Source organism: Chlorocebus sabaeus, chromosome 25 (assembly GCF_047675955.1).
Source record: "Chlorocebus sabaeus isolate Y175 chromosome 25, mChlSab1.0.hap1, whole genome shotgun sequence".
In the NCBI taxonomy this organism is placed as follows: domain Eukaryota; kingdom Metazoa; phylum Chordata; class Mammalia; order Primates; family Cercopithecidae; genus Chlorocebus; species Chlorocebus sabaeus.
In genome coordinates this window covers 42,326,518-42,349,280 of record NC_132928.1, presented here as the reverse complement: position 1 = coordinate 42,349,280, position 22,763 = coordinate 42,326,518, and the positions used below count along the sequence as shown (strand labels likewise).

The 22,763-nt window shown below is 35.6% G+C and overlaps 1 long non-coding RNA gene across 1 annotated transcript in view; it reads left to right on the top strand.

Moving 5' to 3' along the window:
- The first annotated feature begins 3,095 nt into the window (after positions 1-3,095).
- LOC119619775 (uncharacterized) overlaps positions 3,096-22,763 on the top strand; it is a 33,026-nt gene continuing 13,358 nt past the window's right edge. The window contains exon 1 of the long non-coding RNA XR_005236243.2: positions 3,096-3,285. This is a non-coding gene — a long non-coding RNA (uncharacterized lncRNA). The remainder of the gene's footprint in view (positions 3,286-22,763) is intronic.

Sequence of the window (22,763 nt, the reverse complement as noted above, 5' to 3'; positions counted from 1 at the left end):
CGCCACCACACCCAGCTAATTTTTTTGTATTTTCAGTAGAGACAGGGTTTCCCCGTGTTAGCCAGGATGGTCTCCATCTCCTGACCTCGTGATCTGCCTCCCTGGGCCTCCCAAGTGTGTTTTAACTTTTTTAATTTTTTGGCATCTATTGAGATTATTGAGATGACCATGTTTTTATTCTTTATTCTATTACTATGACATGTAACATTAATTGGATTTCAGATATTAAACTGACATTGCATTCCTGGGGCAAAACTCACTTGACCATGTGGTATAATCCTTTTCACAAGTTGCTAGTTTCAATTTTCTAATATTTGTTAAGGGCTTTTATATTTATGTTCATGAGGTATATTCGACTGTAGTTTTCTTGTGATATCTTTGTCTTGCTTTGGTGTCAGGTTAACAAAATGACCTCACAAAATGAGTTGACCTCATAAAAGTCACCATTTCCTTCTCTATTTTTTTGAAAATTTGTGTAAAATTGGTATTTTTTTTCTTAAATGTTTTCCAGAATTTACTAGTGAATCCATCTGACTCTGAACTTTCTTTGCAGAAAGATTTTTAAGAATTAATTTCTTTGCTTGGTATAGATTTATCTCATTTTCTGTTTTGTTTTGCTTGAGTCAATTTTGTTATTTTTTTCTTTCTTGAAGTTTGTATTTTTTATCTAACTATTCAAATTCTCAGCATAAAGTTTTTCAGAATGTTCTCTTAAGCTACTTTTAACTTCTGTAGGGCTTGTTGTGAAGACTTCTCTTTTGTTCCTGATTTCGGTAATCTGTAGTTTTGCTTGTCTTACTAAATCCTTATTTAGATTTTGTCTTATGAGGCTCTCCTGTGGGATTATAATAAAATCATTATGTCTGTGTCTGCCAATAGCATCCATTCATTGTTCAAATAATTCTTATTCATCTTCATGCAGGTGATATGCTTTTCTCAGGCCAATATCCAATAAGGGCTGCTTATATTCAGTCTATTACTCTTCTGCTGGCTCCCCTTTCAATATTTCTACTGTTAGTTATGTTTTACCCTGGAGTCTTAAGTATACAGTACTTAAGGCTCATCTATAAAAACTCTATCACATTGAAACTCATCCAGTGATTATTTTAATATGTTAGGACTCTTGGGCATGGGGCCAACTCACAAAACTGTTTTCTCCTTGATCTGCAAAACAAAATTTAGAGCAACTGACTCATTACTATTTACTTAGGCCTGATACTAACAATTTATATCCAGACTTACTGGGATATTCCACTATACTTATAACTTAGGTGTCTTGGGTTGAAAAGTATCAAATTATATTTTTCCTACAAAACATATGAAGATCCATTCTCATGTAAGCTCATTTATAATGCCAGGCTACACTGCCTCCTGAAGATCAAGGTTAAACTGTATCAGCCCTTAGATGTAAGGCCTGTGTGTTTCCTGAAGCCTGTGTTCAGCAAGGAAAATCTCAGCCTTTACAGAGAACTGGCAGTGTTTTCTGAAATGCCTACTCATTAGCTCAAGAATGGGCTAAATATACCAAAGGACAATTACCTTAAGACAAGGTGACTGATATGGTTTGGAACTGTGTCCCCACCCAAATCTCAGTTTTGAAGGTGGGGCCTGGTGGGAGGTGATTGGAGAGTGGGGGTGAAGTTTCATGAATGTCTTAGCATCACACATCCTCAGTCCTGCACAGTGAGTGAGTTCCCACAAGATCTCGTTGTTTAAAAGTGTGTGGCACCTCCTCCCTAACTCTCTTGTTCCTGCTCCTGCCATACAAGACTTGCCAACTCCCCCCCGTCACCTTCTGTCACAATTCTAAGCTTCTTGAGGCCTCCCTAAAAGCCAAGATACCAGACTCATGCTTCCCGTATAGTCTACAGAACCATAAGCCAATGAAACCTCTTTTCTTTATAAATTACTCAGTTTCAGATATTTCTTTACAGTAGTACAAGAACAGACAAGACAGTGATGTTCCACGTGCCTGAAAATTCAGTGAAGACCCAGCTGTTAAACTCACAACTACAAAAATACAGTCGCATCATAGAATTACAGGCTTATGCAAACTTCCCACACAGCCTGCATTGATGAAGTATCTCCAACATTTAAAGCCTGTTGATCTCGTCAGGACTCTGCCTGATCTCGTCTTCTTATTTTATTACTCTCCAAATATCCATCTTATGATTTCCATTTTCAGTGTGCCAAATCTTAACACTTTTTAAAATGTAAACTACTACTCTCGCAAACTTTAGAACCTCTTTCCTCCTGTCTTCACTTTTCCAAAGGGGAAAATAATGTCTTCGTAAGTTTCACAGCATGAAGGAGCAAACAGAAAGCATGCCCTCCCTGTAGGCAGGTCGTCATGTATCTCACTGAAAAAGAGAGAATGGGGCTGGAAGAGAATCATATTAATTTAGTCCTCTCTCTCTAAAGAGGAGGAATTGAGCAAAGGAAGCCAAGAAATGTTTGCTGACAAAAGTCTCCCTATATGGAAGAAGACGTTAGGATTGGGAAAGAAACATTCCTTCCTAATATAATTTGTGGTCTCAAATTCTCACAAATAATTTTACTCTTCCCTTTTTGAAAAGTTGCCAATCTTCAATTCTGGGTAAATCCCACTGTTGACGTTTTATGTTCTTGTTTTTAGCTTGGAAAAAAAAAATCTGTTAGGAAAAAAGAACTAATGAATACACTGAATCATTAACTATGTTTTTGGGTTTTGTTTCTGCGATAATGTTTCATTCTCTAAAAGATGTCTATACTGTGAGTATTATTATTTGCCTACTGCACTTCAACTGTATTCTTTCCTATTGTGGCTGATTTCCTCAGTAGTACTCGGTATTTACATTATTCATCTCCAGTTTTAGTTTGCTACAGAAATCATTTGAAACATGTTTCGTTTTCCTCAAATACCCAGGTACTGAAATACACACCTCAGATGACTTTCATTTCCTCAAAAGTTTTCGCAGTTGCCCTTTTCCTCCTTTCTCAGAGAAGGGGGTTATTTTCCTGTTGTAAAGTCAACCCCTTCATGAATGGCTATATCCCCTTTTATCTTCTTTTGGTCCTTCCACTTCCCTCTAAAAAGACAACCACTCTAATGTACTAAATTTGCATCTCTTTTTTCTTGCCTTGTGAATTTTTGACATATGGCATTTTATTGCATAATCTCACTTTTTCTTATTATTTTCCTTTTAGTGCTGCTTGTTGCTGATGTTTCTGCCCAAATATCATGAAATGTGGAGAAGAAAGAACGCGCACATGTGCCCTGGAGACTTTCCTTTTATTTTTAAACATGTACATCCTGAAATTATGTTAGAGTACATTTCAACATATTCAAAATCATGTCATAAAATGAATGTTGTGAGAATTATTGACAATTCTGAAAAAGCTTGGGTTGTTACTCAGTTAAGATGTAAAAGAACCCACGATTATTTTCCTTTTCTTCTTCTCTGCCCCACTGTAGGTTCATTGTTACCAGCCCTGTAAAAACAAAACAAAAAAACAAAAAACTGTTTTTGATAATCAGGTTCAACCATCTCTCCCTACTGCAATGGTTTGTTAAAAACATGCTTCTGGCAATGTGTAAACCTAAATACAATGCAGAGTTTTCATTATCCTGCAATAAGAGCAACTGCCTGAAAATAAAGCCTGCACAAACGAGGGCATAGCCAAATTGTGGAGAGAGAATGAACGTGAAAGAAGCACAGAGCCAGAGGGACACAGGCAGCCTCTGGGTCAGTGTGACTAGTGGGCCTGAAGCGAGATTCCTTTATCTTTTTAGTTATATGAGTTAATGAATTTGCTATATTTGCTAAAAGTGGCTTGAGTTGGCTACTTAACATTTGAAAATAAAGTGTGCTGGAAAACAGAATAATGGGTAGTAAGAGGGAGTGTTTGGAATTTGAAGACCCAAAATGTGGAATCAATTGAGTCAAAATAGGGTGGGCGACAGGGAAAGTATCTTTTCCTCAAATTGGAAATTCTTGACAATCTTTTTGTAAGAAGCAAAGGGTTGATTAGACCAATGATTATTGTGTTTTTGAAAACAGATACTTGATTGAGTAATAGTAGGAAGCAGGATGTGTTTTCTAATGCTTAAGTCTTATAATATGGTATTAGAGGAAAGAATATCTAAGCTTTAGTTTCAACTGTCCTAACTAAGAGAGGAAAGAGAATGGTACAGTTTGCTATGGTCAGCAATCCATAATGACAGAGAGTTAGATAATCGTGCATAGTGGGAAGTTGTACTAGGTGAAGTTTTTAAGTTATTCTTTTCCTTCCTCCCTCTTTTTCTCTCTTTCTTTTCTTTTCTCTTTCTTTCTTTCTTTCTTTCTTTCTTTCTTTCTTTCTTTCTTTCTTTCTTTCTTTCTTTCTTTCTTTCTTTCTTTCTCTTTTCTTCCTTCCTTCCATCCATCCTTCCTTCTCTTTCCTTTTTTCTTTCTTTCATCTCTTTTCCTTCCTTCCTTCCTTCCTTCCTTCCTTCCTTCCTTCCTTCCTTCCTTTCTTTCTTTCTCTTTCTTTCTTTCTTTCTTTCTTTCTTTCTTTCTTTCTTTCTTTCTTTCTTTCTTTCTTTCTTTCTCTCTCTCTCTTTCTTTCTCTTTCTTTCTTTCTTTCTTTCTCTTTCTTTCTTTCTTTCTTTCTTTCTTTCTTTCTTTCTTTCTTTCTTTCTCTTTGTTGTTTTATTTTATTTTACATTCAGAGGACACTTGTGCATGTTTGTTACAAGAATAGATTTGTAATGGCGAGATTTAGGCTTCTAGTGACCCAATCACTCCAATAGTGAACATTGTACCTAATGGGTAATTTTTCAGCCCTCACCCTCTCCAACTTCCCCCATTTTGAAGTCCCAAATGTCTATTATTTCTATTTTTATATTCATGTGTACCCATCGTATAGCTCCCAATTGTAGGTGAGAATGTACAGTTTTGATTTTCTGTTTCTGAGTCATTTCACTTAGGATAAAGGCCCTCAGTTCCAGCTCTGATGCGTCAGAGGACATGATTTCATTATTCTCTACAGCTGTACTAGCTAGATGTTTTGTCTCAGGCAGGGTGAGGAGCAAGAAACACAACCATAGATGCCATTGGGAATAGAGGAAGTTTGTTTCCCTAGCTCTGTGTGAAAGTTTCCTGTACTATGTTATCTTCCAGACCAAATGAATTGCCACTTACTCTTTAGTCACCAACTATGATTTAGTCTTGTAGCAAAATACAAAATATACTTACGTCATTATCTAAGCCCATTAATTTGGAAACAGAGGCCTAGAAGGGGGCTATTAAAGACCAAAGAGGGGAAGAACACCAAAGTCTGTAGCTAAAACACAAGGATGCAGGATCTAGATTAATCAGCTCTAATAAGTTTGCTATCTTTAGTTACTTGGTTGGAGAGTTGAGAGAATGCAAATTTGCCAGCATCCTATTGTGATTTTAAAAAGTACTTTATTACCGGAAAAGTCCCAAGCTAGGTAAGTAGGAAAGGATTCACATGATTATTTACTCTTAAGGTTTGAAACTTGAAACTACCCACACAGGTAGTGAGTTGGTAAAGCAGCATAGCTGCTCAATGTCTCTTCCACATAAGAGTAGGAAGAGTGATGGAAGGGTGAATTTTCCAGTGAAAAGAATCAGTAGAATTGACTTTGGTTGACCAAGAAACATTTCACTTCCTTGGCAGGGAATCCTTGCAAACCATGTCTAGGAAATATCATAGATGCCTTATACATTGTTTCTCCTTCTTCCCCTTTGTAAATCAGAGCTTTTGTGATAATTATCCTGTTTTAACTTCATTAGTGTATATTCAGTGTGTGGAGGTGGTTAAATATATTATTTATCTATGGCCTTTTGCACCTTGAGGTCATATCTAAACAGACTAGTCTGCAGATTGCCCAGAAAACCTTGACTTAGAGAACAAGGTATGAACTAAGATTCAGCTAGTCACCCTCTGGAGGAAAGGATAAGTGAGATTTTGCTTATGAATGAATGGGACACTTGCATATTGCTGGGCTGAGAATTTTTGAAATTTTATGAATTGTGGAAAAGGCATTTATGACTACCAGGAAGTGAAAGGATAGAATTACTGAAAGCATCTGCTTTTTTTTTTTTTTTTTTTTTTTTTTAAAAGACGGAGTCTCTCTGTGTTACCCAGACTGCAGTTCAATGGTGCAATCTCAGCTCACTTGAACCTCTGCCTCCTGGGTTCAAGCAATTCTCCTGCCTCAGCCTCCTGAATAGCTGGGACTACAAGCACTCATCACCACGCCAGGATAATTTTTGTATTTTTAATAGAGACAGGGTTTTTGCCATGTTGGCCAGGCTGGTCTCGAACTCCTGGCTTCAAGAGATGTGCTCAGCTTGGCCTCCCAAAAATGCTAGGATTACAGGCATGAGCCATAGCACCCAACCCGAAAGCATCTGCAATTTTTTTTTCACTCTGCCCACCACCATTTATTTTCAGAAAAAGTGTCTCTTCTGCTTCATATGATTTTGATAAGCTTGTTAATCAAGATAGTTTGACATTTCTAAATGAGATAAAGGGATAGGATCTGATCATTTTGTTAGAGCAAGACATTTACTATGATGTTTATAAGGTAATATAGTGTCCTTGTGCAGTGGATAACCTTTATAATTAAACACTATGACAGTGGTTGTGATATACAGCATTAAGGAGCCACAGGAACACCAAAATGAAGAAATCACCCTGGATTGAAGCATAGTGTTCTGAGAACACTAAGTAGTTTGGTGCAACAGAGGTAAATTATATAGAAAAGCTTGTGACATCCTCTTTTCCACATAATTGAGGTCATGGTGTTGAACATCTTGTGGCTGTAATCAGAAGGTTAGACTTTACACTGTAAGCAGTGTTGGGCCACTAAAGAGGAAGAGTCTCACTCTGTCGCCGAGGCTGGAGTGCAATGGCACCGTGTCAGCTCACTGCAACCTCTGTCTCCTGGGTTCAAGCAATTCTCCTGCCTCAGCCTCGCGAGGAACTGGGATTATACGTACTCACCACCATACTTGGCTAGTTTTTATATTTTTAGTAGCAATGGGGTTTCACCATGTTGACCAGGCTGGTCTGGAGCTGCTGACCTCAGGTGATCTGCCCACCTCAACCTCCAAAATTGCTAGGATTATAGACATGAGCCACCACGCCCAGCCTCCTTTCTTTCAATAGTATTTCAGAAGTATGTTGAATGAATGAACTAAAATGAGTTTTATCGTTACAGCAATCTGATAATAAGTATGGAAAAAGACTGTGAAAGACCAAGTGATCTGGGAAATAAGATGGCTTTCCTGGATGAGAATGAAGTGCAAGTTTTTCCAATCCTCAAAGAACCAATAGAAGGAACGCCAAAGATTTGGCCCTTCTCTTACTCTTTAGCATATTGAGTACAGCTTGATTGACTGTGCTGTAGGTATTAGACAATTTTAGAATCATTACGTAAATCAGCATGCCTCTCATATTAAAAAAAGTTTTATTTTACATTGATGAATGCTTGTCTTCCTTCTTAAGAAAAATAAATAAATATCTACATCCTAGCAAACATATGGTGTGTTTTAAAACTGCTAGCAAATAACCTACATAATTGGACAGCCCATTATCTTGATTATTATTATTACTTAACAGATATAGCACTTGCTTCAAACGGCATTCACTCAAAGTAACTGACAAGCATTAATTACTTAATGTGTTCATGTTCTTTATGGAGAAGTTAAATATAGTTGAGTATATATCTGAGGACACACACATATACACACACTCCCAGGATTAATAGAGAGTCCAAGGAAATGTCTGTTGATTGCTGAATGTGTGTATAATTATGTGTATATAATTCCCAACAAATGGATATCAGTCTTCATTTCAGAAATATACTTTCAGTAACAATGTTTATAATCACTTTTAGCTACAGTTTTAGTATAAAAATTATTTTAGTCAGAAAGTTCTTTACAGTTAAATTTTTGTGATAATTTTAATCCATTTATTCTTCTGGAAAATAACATAGTATGCTTTATGTTGTCTTCCGTGAAGAATGCATTAAGTTCCCCATATTGGTATCCTTGGTGTCAGAGCAAATAAAGGAAATAAATAAATAAAAGACAAAAATCTCTTTTCCACTTCCTAAATATACATTCATAAGAGACTAAAGGGCCAGTGTTATCAATTATTTTCTTCTTTCCCTCCATGCATTAGCATATTCTCTAGAATGATGTGCATGTGCTGATGAACAAAGTCAGCTTCTTCTTCTGGGTTAGTTGCAGTGTGTACCCAATTAGTATCTCAGGTCTTTTTCCTATCCATATGGCAGAGCGCCCAAATATACCTGGGTTTAATTGCCCTTACCTTCATTTGTCGATATTTTCTGTAACTTAGGTGGAAGTTGTTATTCTGGGCCACTGAAGGATCCGTCAGGATGTGTAGAGTGAAAATAGTAATAGTTGGTAGTAATTTATTCCTTGCTCATTAGGATCTCTAGATCCAAAGTCTCTAACTTCAAACTTACAACATAGGCATCGTACATCTAACTATTTCTGTCTGAATGTACCATGTAGACCATTCTATGTCACATATATATTTATGACACTTTAACTGAATTATTGCTATCTTACAAGTGATCAACATTGCAGTTTACAAAAGATAATAGAAAAGATGGAACTTTCCCTCCTGAGTCTCATCTATTACACAAACCCGAACTAGATAGGCAATAAATACTATAGGCTGCCAGAAGGGTGGGAAGTAAAATTATGGTAGTGCAATAAACCAGGGTAGTATGGTCAGTCCCAAAGGAGAGGTTTCTATAACATTGAGAGATAAGGTTTATATAGAAACTAAAGTGTTCCATAATTTATTCTAATATCGTGTCTATTTTATTCTGGTGTTCTTTCAGGTAGCTTTTACTTTGTGATGAATTCTTTTTAATTAAATTCTAGTTATAATTTGAAGCCATCTAGGCTTCCTATTTTCTCTGAAAATCTGATGAAAGACATCGTTCTTCTACACAGATAATTGCACACATACAAATAAGTACAGAATTTTAGATATTTATGTATAATGCCTATCCAAAGACTTCATAAATGGTTCACAAAACATATGTTAAAAACCCCTATACTTTGGGGGTTTAGAAAAAATAAATATACTATTTCATCTAATGCTGATCATAGACTAGAAGATTTCTACATGAAATCAATTATTCTTTTATGATTTAGTTTATATATAATACCTCTCATTCTCCTAAAGTGTTAAGGATCTAAAACTTTAATCCATGTGTAGTATTCTATAGTTTTATCTATTTTATACTATTATTCATTTATCTGCTTATAAAAACTCAGGTAAAAATTTTGTGTTAGAAATATTGCTGACTTCTGAAATGCACTCTAATACTTTGGACCAAGAGAACCATTTTTGTATTTCACTTTTAATGTTTTTCACATCCTGAAAGTATCGTTAAGATCCTTTGTTTTACAAATGGACGTGATTGAGAGCAACTAAAATCTATGCATGTGAGACTACAAACGCAATAGCAGCTCTTGTGAGAACATATGTGTGTATGAGCTTTGTAGCTCTTACTTTAATTTATAGAGTCTGTGATTGCTCTACTTTGCCTCTTACGTGTTTGGATTTCTTGAATTCCTTATTTGAAAGAACTACTCCATAAATGATGGATATTCCTTCCTCTGAACTACGTGATTGTACAAAAATATGCCTACTGAAAAAATGGGAATAAAAATGCAAGGGTTATAAAAGGTGTTGGTTAATGTATGATTATATAATAGTGAGGTGCTATTAGCTATTCCATTTATCTATTGCTGTTAAACAAGCCACCCCAAAACTCAGTAGCTTCAAACCACAACTCATTCTCTCTCATGGTTTTGTGGTATGCCTGCTTTTAGCTAGGTAGTTTCACCTGGGATCTCTCGTGTTTATAGACAGATAGCAGCTGGGACTGAAGTCATCTGAAGGACGGGCTGGCCTGACCCTGGACACTCCCTATCGGCTCATTGCTTAGCTGGAGTTGCCAATTGAGAACCTGTGTGTTATCTCTGTGTGACGAGGGAATCCTCACATCACAGTAGTTGGAGTTCTTATGTGGGGTCCTAGGGCTCAAAGATAAAAGGTGGAAGCATCCAGGCCCGTTATAAAAGGCTAGCCCATAACTAGAATAGTTTCATTTTGCTATAGATAAAGCAAGCTGTAGGCAAATAAGGCCAACCCAGATTCCAGGAGAGGTAAATAAGACTTCACCTTTTAGTGGAAGAAATTTTTGAAAATGTGCTTTAATCTCTTACAGAAGCCTTTAAATAATTCCCAGAGATGAACAGCATTGACAAGCTGTAAGAACAGGGATTTCTAATATTTTCTAACCTTGCTGTGATGTGCTATGTTACCTCTAACTCCCAGAATTTTTCTTAGGTTGCATACACATATATAAAAGTTGTGGATAATTAAGGGTGAAAGTATTTAAAGGAAGCATAGCTTGTCTCACATTCACCACTTTGTTACTGAAAATAGAATGATGTCCTACCAAGAAGACTGCGTCCAGGGCATTCAAAGCATGTAAAGCAGCCGAATGAACAATGAGATATGATGAGGCACATAAAGAAGTCCATATAAATCTTCATTGTGTATAATCCTAAACACAATATAAAATATTTGAGAGTTTCTGAAGTAAAGATCCCAAGTAAATCTTGTTCAACCAGTGGTTCCCATACTAATTTGACATAGATTAGTCACACTTTTTCTGTCTCTCTTTTTTTCTCTCTCATTTAATTTTTTCTTAACAACTATCAATATCTAACAGTTTCCTAAAGACACTTTGAAAAATGCTGCATAGTAAAATATAACAGAGTGTGTGTTGATTTAATAAAGAAGAATATCTTTGGATTACAGCTTATGAGATAGATTTAATGAAGGAAGTAAAAAGCTAGCAGAATCATTAATAAACTTGTTTTAGAAAAGAGGAGGAGAAATGTTGCTAGATGGGATAGAAGAGATTCATCTAGTCCTAGAGTTTTCTTCAGCAGGCCCTAAGATTTTCCTGGAGATATGTCAGAGAGGACCAGGAAGGAAGTGGACAGAAAAGCAAGCAGGACTCTAGACACTAATATCTTAGCAAACATCCAAAAAAAAACCTCAGTTTATACATCTTCACTGTGAAGAGTTAAATAATAGATTTCATTTGAAATGGTAATGGTGATAAAAGGATGAAGAAGAAAGGAAGGACACGAGTGGGAGGAGGAGGAGGAGGAGAAAGTTTATTCAAAAATTCAGTGGCACAATCAGAAATAGAACAAATCCTCTGTCTTTGAGACCAGGCTATTCTAGTCTTCTACATGATCTCTAAGGAGGGGAAATTCTGAAATTAAGAGAAAGTTAGGTTGTGGCGAGACTGTTATCAATCTTACATTTTAGGATAAGAATTTTTGTCCTTACACATAAAGATTTAAAAAATTTTATAAATATATCTTAGCAGGAACAGGATTTAATTTTTAAAGGAAGATAAAGTGCTAGTAGTTTAAGATAAAATTAAAGATAAAAATATTGCAATTCAGAAGAAAAATGTTTAAATAAATAGACTGGTTTATGTAAACAATTTCAGCAAGAGGTAGCGAATGACAGGACTCTGTTAATTCCAAGCTGATTGAAAGGTAAGCAAAAAAAGCCATATGTTTTCTGCCTTGTAGTTCTTCTGAAACTTTCTTAATGTCGGTGTATTTGATCATTAATTCTATATTAAAAATATTCAGCAACTTAATTTTAAGTCATGATTGTAGAAATTTGGTTCAGTTGCTGGTATTTATGTATAAGTATTATATCTCTAAACTAATAATATTTACTGCTCTTTCTTTTTTAAAATTTTTTTTATTAAGTTAAATTATGGCATCTTCTTAAATGCTTTTTATTAGTTAATCGTTTACATTTATAATTGACACATAATAATTGCTCATATTTATATACAGTATGATGTTTCAATGGATGTATACATTGTATAATAATCAAATTGGGGTAATCACCACATCCATCACTTTAAACATTTATTATTTCTTTGTAGTGACAACATTCAAAATCTCTTCTAACTATCTTGAAATATACACTACATTGGTATATGCGTAGTCACCCTCCTGTGTTACAGAACAGCAGAACCTATTCTTCCTGTCTAAATTTGCACCCGTTGACCAACATCTCCCAATTTTCCGTCATCACTATCCTCCTGAGTCTCCAATAATCACTGTTCTACTCTTTATTTCTATGAAACTACTCTTTTAGATTCCACATATAAGTGAGATCATACAATGTTTGTATTTCTGTGCCTGGTTTACTTCATGTAACATAATGTTTTTCAAGTTCACCCATGTTGCCACAGACGATAGGATTTAAATAATTTTGAGGTAGAGTCAGCCAGTGTTATTGGGTAATTTACTGAAAAAGTAAATTAATTATAGTTAGTACATTTAATTGTGTAGACAGTGTCTGAAACACAACACTTAAAATGTCAATGCCAGCTTTTATAATGAAGCCAATTCTCTAAGCTCGAGTAGGATGGAGATGTGTCTGTTTTAGTTGGTATAATTTTCTCAGTGTCTGACACCTGGTAGACACTCCAAGTTATTTGTAGAATGAATATATGTTAATGCATGAAGTTGCTCATTTTCATGTTATTAAACATTGTGTAATACATTATTACATTTTGAAAGTTTGTATAATTTCATCATCCTCAACAATATAGGTTGTGTGAATGAATATGATTGGATAAAACAAACAGAAATTTATATAGGATTGATCATATTATAATTGAAAATTACTTAGAAACTCTTCAAAGTAAATAAGTAGGTACACATCATGCTGTACAAGGTCATTTCTCCTTTTCTGAAAGCACATTCCTGTTCAGTCTAAATTAGTTCCTCCAATCAAGCAACTGATGAGGTACTTTTTACAACACTTGAATTTTCTGCAGTACTATAAAGAGAGAATAGCACATAATTAGAAAGCTTGGAAGAACATTTGCTAAGCCATATCTGTTTTTTAAATGATTTTTGTTCATTCTTACTCCACATAACTGGAAAAAAAAATTTTCATGGTGAATTTGTGAATTTAATGCTTGAAATAATATAATCATTTATTATAAAGTATGACTTTATCTCTCTAAACAATTTTTTGAAATTGAGTGTAATTTGAATTTTTTGAATAAATACACCTCTAATATTAGACTATTACAATCAATACAATTGTTTCTTGTAAGAAAATCCTGTATCTGGTCCTAGTGCAATTTCTTGTAATTTTGGCGATGAAGAATCTGATTGCAAATACCGTATCAGAAATTCTGATTAGCAGTTGTAGATGTTTTTGATTAATAAGTGATAAAGTCATCATTAGTTAATAAATGTCATTTATTTCACAGAAAATTTCTCTTTCAAACACAGGACTCATGAGGAGCAGAGGTCTCTGTCTCTTGAGTGCCAAAAACATTGGGGCACAATGAACTCAATATGGTTTAGGAATGATTAGTTCTTTGATAGAGAGTTCTCTGAGGTAATTAATGTGATTTTTTCTTCAGAGTTTTAAATATCCAGCAAGCTCTTTTGTCCACTTGATTAACCAGTAAATTAAATTTTTATGTAAGTCTTCTGACCTAGTCAATTTGCCAGGAGTATACATTAATGGAGGGTAACAGATGAGGTTCTTCCTGACCCTCTGTACAAATCGCTGCACCTCATCTACTTCTACCAGAAGGAGCCTCTGCTTTTACTGACATATGGGCCGTTGTGTACACAAGCAAAAAACTAAACATTAAAACTGAGAAATTCTAAGAGAGTCTGTGAGGTTCCACAGTAAGAGAAGGCAAGACACTGAAAAGAGAAGGAATATGTTAGCGAAACTAACATTAGGTAGTGTCTTTCAAGACGAGAAGCACTTAGATGTTTATTGAATACATGAAGTGAATGAATAAATAAATGGCTTATGGGCTGCACCAACTTAATATCTGGATATTTTCTTCTATCCAAAAAAAAGTTTTATTATTCTTTTCTTAACTTCCAATGATTTTAAAGTCACTGTGATCATTTTAAAGTCACTGATTTTAAGAATTTAGTAGGCCTTATCTTTTAAAGTTGCATGACCTTAGGATTTAGGAAGAAATCTTGGAGTGGGCATTGGATAGCGCTGATTAGAGCAGGTGAGTTACTTAGATACTTGAGAAAATGGACCAAGGGGTTAGAAAAAAGGCAGGAATAGAAATCAAAAGTAACTTAAAAATGTTTCTTAAGGTAAGGACGACATTTAGAAATAAGCAATGCATTTCTCCTCCACCCCATTCTTTATCTCCTTTCTTTTCCCTCTCAGCTTTTCTTTTTCTCCTCCTCCTCTTACCCCTGTTTGAAAATTGAGATCCCTATTTCCCAGGCTACAAACTCAGGCTGAAATTACTTATTCTATATTTCAAATATGTTAGTTACACTTACATAGTTCAGGGACTTCAGACCCTAATCATAATAGTTTCTTTCGAAAATGTTGCTTAGTTACAAAACTTGTCTTTTTATATCAAATACAACAACATTCCTAAGTTGGAGGTGTATGTGAAACCAATCGGTGGAATACCTACATACTTTACCTTTTCTCCTCATTAAAATAAAAATCAAGATGTTCTAGTAAATTCCTTTCACTCATTACACCATTGATGATTGTATTCTTAAATACCTGAGGAAAATTAATGAGCTTTTGCAGAGTAGTAAAACCGTGCATATCTTTGGAAACTAATGTTGTATTTAGCTTCAGCCATGATGGATTGATCCAGTCCACTGTTATACTGGAAAATGATTTATAAGAAGAAAAACAGGTGTCATTTTCTTTATGATTTATGAGTTTTTATCTTTAATCCTGAATTTTCATATCATTAGTGTTGAGAAGGGGATATTATAAGACAGGTGCAATGAGACTTCAAATAATTTCATATGTGTAAATCAGTTTACTATCTATTTTTTTGGTCATGGGTTTTATGATGGAACACATAATCATGATGGAGCACACGATTCTTAACCCTAGCAGAATTTCTCAAATCCATATATTTGCCAAATTGCATAACCGTATGTCAGGTTCATGACTATGCCAATTGTTATGCATGGGATTAGGTTCTAGCCCATCCTGAGGTCTGGAGGAAGTGGGTGAATGTGCAGAAAGAACACTCTAGGGGCCATAGGCAGTGAAAGATGATTTTATTCAGTAGCAGCTCTCATCAACAGCTTTTTCTCACATTGTTCACCCTGTCCTGGCTGTTTAGTCCGGTGGTCCCCATACACAGCTGTGTGTCTGGTTCTCTCTTGCCTTCAGGGTCAGCAGCTTAGCTCTCTCTCTCTAGGCATGAGTGAGCTGAGCTGTGTCCTGGCTCCCTTCTGTCTGTCTGCAAAGACAGACACCTCTGACTCTCTTTCTGTGGGCACCAGCATACCTACACAGTGTTAAAAGGGCAATTATATCTTTTACAGACAATACTGGTGTAGAGCCAAGTGATAGCCTTCCCAAGTTATGGCTTCATGGCTGTGATAACAAGTGGAGTTATATGCCTGTGCCCTAAAGTTGCTGATGTAGACATCCTACCTCAGCCTATCCTTGACCAAAGCACAGCCATGTTCCTTGTACCATATGTATATTCATATAGATATATATGTGCATGTAAAAAATCAATTTAAGTATAAATGAAGACAGCAAGAGAGAAATAGTTTATTTAAAAGAATTTGATTATTGAATACAAATAATCCCTTTTAATATGGGAGTTCACCTATACTTTATAAAATGAAAAAGTGTTTAGGAATTTATTGACCTAGGTTCAGGAGAATTACCTTTATTCTTCCCAGGGCCCAATAAGTTACTTTTTATCAATGAGTGAGTAAAATGTACAGAACTCTATAGAGACATCAGTCAGAAAGATTTTTCAAAAATGTTCTCTAGTTTTCTACTCAAGATAACTTAAAAAATTATTATGCATTATCTAGGCTATTTTTTTCAGCTTTTTTCTAGTTTTCTTTCTCCTTGAATAGTTTCAAAAAAAATTAAAGCTAAGCTTGAAGCACCATTTGAGGAGGTAGAATATGGCTTATTTGAATTATGTCAAGGCCCATAGAAACCACCTGATTGTGGTTTCTTTACTTTGAAGTGTCTGGCCTCTTCCTCTACAACCAAGATGATGGAGAGTTGTCAGGGTTCACCAGAGAAGCAGAATCAGTAGGAGATACACATTAAAATATTTTTGCAAAGAATTGGCTTAATCATTTATGGGAGTTGGAGATGCAAGTTTGAAATTCATAGGGCAGGCTAGAACACTTGGCCAAGGTGGTGTGGCGGGGGAAAGTCCTGCTCACATTTCTTCTTCTTTAGGAAAACCTTAGCAATGCTTTTAAGGCCTTACACCTGACTAAGGTCCATTCACATTATCAAGAATGGTCTCACTGAAAGTCAATTGATTATCAACTTTAATCACAGCTACAAAAAAACCTTTCTGCAACACCTGGATTTGTATTTGATTGATTATTGCAGTCTATAGTTTAGCTATATTCACACTTCCAAAGACCATCACATCACAGCGATGATACACCATTATAGCTTTTCCTTTCTCACTTGGGGCACTGAAAGGCAAATGATCTATGAAGAGACTGAGAAAACCTCATGCCTTATGTTTTTTCCCATGTTAGTTGTCTTACCAAGAGCACTGTCTTACCATGCAACCCTAATTACAATTACAATTCCACTTATTCACAATTAAAAGAAACATGCTCAAACTTCTGGCACTGGTACATAAAGATTCATATTGGAAATTTGACTTTTCGATTATTTTGGTAATTTGGTAATTGTGTTGATTGAAATATATTTTGGGGATTGGGATGTTTTATAATCTATATAGCAATTATTAAGGAGATTGATATAGTTTGAATGTGTCTCCACCCAAAATCTCATCTTGAATTGTAACCCCCATAATCCCCACGTGTCAAGTGAGAGACCAGGTGGAGGTAATTAAACATGGGGGCAGTTTTCCCCATGCTGTCCTCTTGATAGTGAGTGAATTCTCATGAGATCTGAAGGTTTTATAAGGGCCTCTTTCCCTTCACTAAGCACTTCTTCTTCCTGCCTCCTTGGGAAGAAGATGTCTTGCTTCCCCTTTGCCTTCTGCTGTGATTGTAAGTCTCCTGTGACCTCTCCAGCCATGCTGAACTGTGAGTCAATTTAACCTCTATCCTTTATATATCACCCAATCTCAGACGGTTTTTTATAACAGTATGAAGATGAAATAACACAGAGATGAACTATTTATTTATAAAACATTTTTAAATCATAAAAGTTTGTGCTTTTTCAGAGGATATTTATATTTATTTAACACTTTTACATGGATAGGGTAGATGTTAATTAACTACTGTTTTCACCAAATATTCTGCCAAATCATAACATCCTTTACTTTTGAATATAAGGAAATAGTCTATCTATAAAGAAAATAAATTTTTTCATGAAAAGCTATTTTTTTGGGAAAAATTTAGTATAAAAATTTTGACCCTTTAATTACAAGCTTGGGATCATTATATATTAAAATGCTTATCCTCATGTCACTTGAAACAAAAGTCAGTTTGAATTAGCCTAGATAAGAAATGAAACTTGGCTGGGCACAATGGCTTCCATCTGCAATTCTAGCACTTTGGGAGGCCAAGGCAGGGGGATCACTTGAGACTAGAAGTTTGAGACCAGCCTGGGCAACATAGCGAGACCCTGTCTCTGTAAAAAGTAAAAACAAATAGTTGGGTGTGGTAGCACCTACTGGTAGCTCCAGCTACTTGGGAGGCTGAGATGGGAGGGTTGCTTGAACCCAGGAGGTTGAGGCTGTGGTGAGCCATGATCATGCCACTGCATGCCAGCCTGGGTGACAGAGAGAGATCTTGTCTCACAAAAAAAAAAAAAAGAAGAAGAAGAAGAAAGAAAAATAAACATAAATTAGGAGAGAAAATCTCATCATTTGTGTCAGAGCAAAGGTAGTACCAAAACAATGGTAGATTCCTCTAGAAATAGATTTTTCTTCAGAAGCACAGAATACTTGTTTATTCTGTTTTTCACACCATGTCCAATCCCTTTTATTTGTTGCATGGCTACTGCATTAATTAGCAGTTTTGTTTGTTTGTGAATATCTGCAATAAATTGTAAAGCAATTTGGTCTTTTAAATTGTCCTTTCTAAGATCAATGCCCATACCCAAGGCAAATAATTCAAAATTTTTTATTAGTCCCCTATATAGAATTAATTGGTTCTTGTTGTCTTTTCCTTTCCATGCTGTTCTATAGCAAAGTGGGAGCATGAAAATACCTAATAACTGTTCAGTAAATATTTGTTGATTGATAACAGAGGTTAGTTAGAAGAGTTTTAATGATTCATTAGTACTTTAAATTAATAAATCATGACAATAATATTTATGATGGCTTAGCTATTTTTAGACTCTGCATTCATATACACCAATAATCTATTGGTGGCTTTGAGTTCATTGCTTTACCTAGATAATTAAATATAATATTCCAAATTAGTTAGAGATAATAAACTCCCTCAGTAAATATTCAAAATTTATACTTACATATGTCTTCCTGTATGCTCATCAAAATATTACATTGGTTCAAGAAAATCTTCAGTCCACTCCCCCATGACACATGCACATTTGAATATAACTAATTTTGTACCTAGTAAGCATCACTTCCCCTATAACCACCGCAAACTGTTTATCACATAAAAGAAAGTGTTACAAGAGACGTTTTTCTTTTGAAGGAACTGTTTACTCCTAACTGACCAGCAATTTTGCTTCATCAGCATTTCCAAGTCCTAGATGAGTTTCCCTTACCTGTTTATAATGCATAAAAACTGAACAGGAAAATTTTTTTTTTTTCCTCAGAAACCATCTAATACTTTTATTATATTGTTTGCACTTTCTTAAACAGTGGACTTGTTTCATCTTTTCCATAACCAAAAATCCGGCCAATGATGCTTTAATCACACTTCGCTACTTGCTGATGATTGAAGACGGGGTTATTTTATGAGTAAATATCACTGTGAAGAGCCAAATAGGGTTTGAAAATTATTCTGAAGCTGGGCTTGAAATGGCTTTTGGCACTCTGCTGAGAATAGTGATTTATGCTGCTGAATAATCACAGGCCTGCCCTATTTTCCCTGTGGTTAGTTGCTACAAGGACAGGCAACTGTGCATGGGAGAACAACTGGGCAGGTCCAGAGGGTAGTAGGGCCGAAAACCATGGACTCCTGATTAATTAGATGTAACGTATTTCTCTTTTGTGCTTTATGAGGGCGTTGAGAAAAATATGGTGCTTTGGAAATAACGATCTTGTGAAATAGGCAGACATTAAACAAGTACTTGTAAAAAAGATAATAGAGTTATAGAACAACGAGACAGCATTAAAAATGAAAGAATGAAATGTGAAGAGCAGAGTCTAGGTCCTAACCCTAAGAAACCTCAATGTTTAAAGTAACAGAAATCTGTGTAGGAGACTGAGAAAGCCACAATAGAATTTCAGGAAAACAAGGAAAATCATTTCATGGAAAAAAAAAAAAGAAGGAAGGTAGTGTTTTGAGAAGAAGTATGTGGGCAACTGAGCCAAATACTGTTGAAGGTCAGGGAAAATCAAGACTGGACCATCATGTCATCTCCTAAACTCCTGCTTTTCTGCACCATGTGCTGCCATTGATTGAACCGTGATGTTTGGTGCTGGTGCATTGATTTCACTCTGTCTATCCCCCACAAGTTGCCAGTGTTGACAGCAATGCCAGTAGAGTGATACGTCATGAGTTCAGATTGAAACACATTGGGAGGACAAAGAGCAGAGTCCCAAAGGGCATGCTGTGAGTTGTTCTGCTTTTATTTGAGAACCTACCCTGCTGCTGAGTGAATGGGCATGGCTCTGCAGTTCAGTGATGAGATTAAAGACTCTTAATCTTTGGGTCGGAGGAGCTAGTGGACAAATGCTCCAGCATGCCATTCTTCAGGCACACAATTCTGAAAGGTAGTCTCTTTTCTTTTAGAAGGTCCCACCGTGATGACCACGATACAGTGCTCCTATGTTGACCTTTTTTCCTTTTCTCTTTATTCATTGCAGCTTTCTGAAATCACTTCCCAAATCAGCTTTCTGCAATTGTGCAAGTCTCCCCTTTCAGCAGAGCTCTTAAAATTAGTATTGATTGGTAGTTGAAACGAGATTTAGAGTTTCAAGAGTTTTGTTCATTTATTTGATTGTTTTAAGACGGAAGTATTATAAACATGTATAAAATCTAACCAGAAAGATCCAGGAGTAATGGAAGGAATGAATACAAATGAGATAAAGGGTATAATCAATAAAGTGAGTTATCTCAGAGGGAGATAGTGATGGGATTCACCACACTGCATGATTACCTTAGATGAGAAAAGGGATACACAAATACACACACTCTGAGAGGGAAAAAAAAAAGGTATGGATAAGTGTATTTTTTGTAAATTTTATGATGGGAAATACAAAGAGTTTCTTTTGGTGGCTTCTATATTTTTCATGAAGTTCATTTATTTATTCAGTGTATACTTACTGACTGCTCACTACAAGGCAGAGACTATGCTGAGCACTTGGTCTAGCAAACCAGATAGTAACTACTCTCTAGGGAAAACTCACAGTCCTCAAGGAAGTCAGTTGCTGTGTACAGAGTGAAGGCTGAATACATATTAAGTTTACCAACATTAAGAGCAACAGGTCACTAGAACACAAAACAGGAAAAAGAATCTGGATAAATTCGGCAAAACTTTCAGGAGAAAGGGATGTGGAAGCTGAGATCTGAATAATTGGAAGATCTTGAGAGTCAAAGGATAAATGTGTACAGATCTCAAGGAGAGTACAGAATATAAGACCAGAGGCCAGAGGATGCAGAGGCCAGAACACAAAGATAATCAATGTTCCTCAATTATTGAAAGTGAGGGACAGTGTCCTGCAAGTTTCAGAGAGAGGAAGATGCCTGATAGTGCGGAATTTAAATTGACGTGATTAGGGCTTTGGATTTTATTCAAAAGGCACTAGGAAAGTACTGTTTACATGGGACAATGGCATAATCAGATCGGCAATTGTTAAAGATTATTCTCGTAGCGTTTTTGGAAATTTAAAGAACAGATTAGAAAGTGCAAAGCAGAAGCACAGTAGTTAGGACAGTGTTTTTCTAGTCTGTTGTTAACACTACCCTCATAAATAACAACAGTTTTTGCAACAAACCGCATGTAGCACATAGCACACTTGCAGCTAAAACAAAATTTTTATAAAAATGCTTAACAATGTATGCAATATTCTCTCCTCTTTGCTATTCTTCCCTTGTATATTATTCCATTCTACTTTATTTTATTTTTGAAACGCTGATCCATGAAATTGATCTTGTGCCACATCATGAGGATTAGGAGATGGTTTTGGTAGTGAGCATAAAAACTATCTTTGGATTCAACAGGGCAGAGGCAGACAGGTGGCCAAATTGAAGATTTATTTGTGACAGAGAATCAACAGGACTTGGTGCTAGGATAAATTTGAAGATGAGATGGAGCCAACAAATATAACCTGCTGATTTTTTGATTAAGCAACTGGGTGGATGACTATATCATCTGACAATATAAAGGACATCAGGGATGGAGATTATTAGAAGGGGGCCAAGACATTATTTCAGTTTGCATATTGTGATGCAGTACCTAAATAGCATTTTAGTGTACATGTTGAGTAGATAGTTGAGTACTTGCAAATGAGGTTAGAGAACTATGTCAGGAATATAAATACGTGAATTTCCAACCTAATTATGATAATTAAAGTGATGCAGACAGATACTGTAATCTCGGCAACAGTATAGGGTGAGAGAAGAGTCTGTGACTGGCCATTTAATTTTTGCCCATTTGAAATACAGACAAAAAAAGGTTAAGCTGGCACATAAGACTAAAAAGTGCCAAACACCAAAGTACGAGAAAATCGTATCATGGAAACTTAATGAAATCCATGTTTCAAGGAGAAGAGACAGATCAAGTGATAGTACTGAAAAAGTGTTCATGGGATTTAGTGACGCTGAAGTAACTCATGACCATACAAGGGTAGAAGAAGTGAGAAGTCAGATGTAAGCAGGTCCAGAAACTGGAAGCAGATGATAAAATACAGGCATGGTGTAGGACAATTCTTTGGAGAACTTTTTCTGTGAAGGAAGATAGTGGAAAAAAAATAATGGAATAGAGAAACGTCCTTTATTGAAAAAAGTCCTTTTAGAGTTTTAAGAAGACAGAACCTGGACAGAAATCTGCTTATTGTTTCTGTGAGTTTTATTCAATAGATGCACAGCAAACACAGTAGAAGATTCATTTTGGAAGTTTACATTAAGGAAACTGTATAGATTATTCAATAAAATTAGGAAAATGCAAAAAGTAAATTTTAGGGAAATTCCACCCATACTCTTACTACTAAAAGATAATCATTAGTTACGTTTCTTTAATGTTCTTCCAGCTTTTCCATGCATACATTTTAATATAGCCATAATGATATTATTCATATGCATATGTAAAATATTTTATTCACTTACCATTATAACTATTTTTCTATGTAATTTCACAATATTTAAAAAAAAATTGATTTAGAGAGCACAAGTGCAGTTCTGTGGTCTGGATGTTTTCCATAGTGGTGAAGTCTGTGCTTTTAATGTAACCATCACCCTGATAGTGTACACTGTACCCATTAGGTAATTTCTTATTTCTTACTCTCCTCTAACCCTCCCACCTTC